We start from the raw sequence: 2,175 nt of genomic DNA on the forward strand, positions 1-2,175 counted from the left end.
ACTTGTAGCAGATTGCCTTCCACTCGCTAGCTACTGCCCAAGCTAGGAATGGAATGGGTAGGCCTCTGCTAGACTCTTCTTCCTGTAGCTGAGACTGGTAGAGTACTAGAAACTCCAGGTGCGACCCTGAGAGGGGGCTAGAAGAGTATACATAAATAAAACATAAAAATCCCATAGATTTGAACAAATCATTCCTCTGGCCTTTTGCTCCTGAATTTTTGGGATCAAAGCCATACGGACTTAAGTGTTGGTCCCAGGAGAAATCAAAGGCAGTTGAGAAGAGAGAGACCTTCTAACTTGTCCTGACTGTCTTGATGTCAGGTTGCAGCCTAGAATAGAGGTCCTTGAGCATCTTGAGCTGCTTCTGCCAGGTGAAATTCAGGGTAGGTCTATTGTTGAGTGGGCCAATCAAGTGGAGATGGGTTTGATGTTAAGAGAGGGGAGGGATTTGGGGAGCAGGATTTCAGAGGCTTTCACAGAATGAAAAAGATCTGTCCTTTGTATTGTACCATTCTCTCCCCATCACCCATTACATCCCCTGCAATCCAGCAACACTTGAAGAGGGGGTATCAAATTCCATGAAAATAAATGATTCTCTTTCTGCAGAAGCAAGGATGCTTAAAAAAGTCTTCCACTAGATGGCTCCAGTTTCTCAATTTTCATTTCTTATCGTCTTGCATTGAAGTTTAGTTTCTGAAACAAAGAGAGATGTTCATCAGTGTAGCAATTCGGCACTTCTTATTATCTAGTATTCCTGAGCATGCCTGGAATTATAGTGAAGGACAATACAGACAAGACAAACACTCTTTCCATCTTTACAACCCGAATCAATCAATATCTCTTTTCCTCCATTTTGCTCAGAATCCTAGCGTGTTCTACACAAGCACTGTATTTCAGAGTTAAGTGGCTCATTTCAAGATTGAAGCAAAGATCTTAAATAAAGGAAGAAGAAGGGGAGGCTTCTTTTATTATGAAAATGAAGGGCATCCCATAGAATGGAAGAAACCAATTATTCCCATTTCACTTGTCCGTGAACCCTATAATTTTCACTACTGAAAGACCCAGCATTCTCTTCAGCTGCACATATCAACCACGTAATACCTAGTAAAATATATGAAATGACTAGATAAATATCCCCTATTTTGGAAAAAATCCTTTGGAAAAATCACATCATAGGTTTTTAATTAGACATTTTGTTTTAATGAGTTGGGTAAACCCTGTGGCTACGAAGAGTTTAGGTTTTTTTCCTTATATTCTGTTTTAGTATTTTACGTGTGCCCAGAGGAAACTGCAGCAGGTGTGCCTATTTCAAAGCCCAAGGAATAAATAAAAATGGTCAGTGAGGAAAAAGTATCTTTTGCTCTAATATATGTCTCTAGCTCCTCAGTCAGATCTCCTCCTTCATGAAGCGATCAGTTCCTCACTGGGTTAGAGAGTCCATTAGCCCCCTAAGAAACCAAAGCTGCATTCTCTATATATGCAAAGATCCCCAATCTCTTTCATCATTCCATTTTTCTGTGGCTGCAGGTGGTCACAGGTGATTTCGTCTCTTGTGTCTCAGGCACCTGAGATTGGGGATCATCTCTCTTTCTCACGTTTTATCTCAGCTCTCTGCAAATCCTGTCCCCTCTATGGTCCTGCATCACTGCAGAGGTCATTGCTGTCAGTAGGAGTACAAGGTAATGGAGCTTTCACAGAATAAGATAGGTTGTTGGTGGGGTTCCATCCTCCCACCCTTCCTTCCTCCGTCCCTCTTTGCCACATTCCCTGAAATCCAATGCCTTGCAGGCCAGCTAATGCAGGGGGATGTAGGGGGACATGGGAGCAGGGATGAAATGTGAGATAATTCCACCCAATTATCCTTTGCTCGCAGCAAGATGGATTGAGTCAATGCACAAAAGAACACACAGGATGGTTTGACATGATTTTATGTCTGAAGATGAGGAGGAAATTGCTCAGATCCCTGTTTACGGGTGGACCGACACTCTGGGGTATAATAATTCTGTATGCTCTCCCACCATCAAGCTACACATTACCAAAAAGGCAAGTGGTCCAGGATGGAAGTGGGAGAGCTGCTAGTGGCTTGGGTGTGGCCATTCTGACATCTGGCCACCACGCTGCCCCATGGATAGCTGCAGTGGGAATAATTGCCTTCTTGGGCAGATCATCCCTCCC

General features: G+C 43.2%; 1 non-coding gene across 1 annotated transcript; it reads right to left on the reverse strand.

The window, feature by feature from the left end:
* Positions 1-136, reverse strand: LOC114808478. Its single transcript, XR_003756326.1, has one exon. It is a non-coding gene; the product is annotated as a small nucleolar RNA SNORA7 (small nucleolar RNA).
* Between the last annotated feature and the right edge of the window lie 2,039 nt (positions 137-2,175).

Source organism: Ornithorhynchus anatinus, chromosome X5 (assembly GCF_004115215.2).
Source record: "Ornithorhynchus anatinus isolate Pmale09 chromosome X5, mOrnAna1.pri.v4, whole genome shotgun sequence".
NCBI classification, from domain to species: Eukaryota; Metazoa; Chordata; class Mammalia; order Monotremata; family Ornithorhynchidae; genus Ornithorhynchus; species Ornithorhynchus anatinus.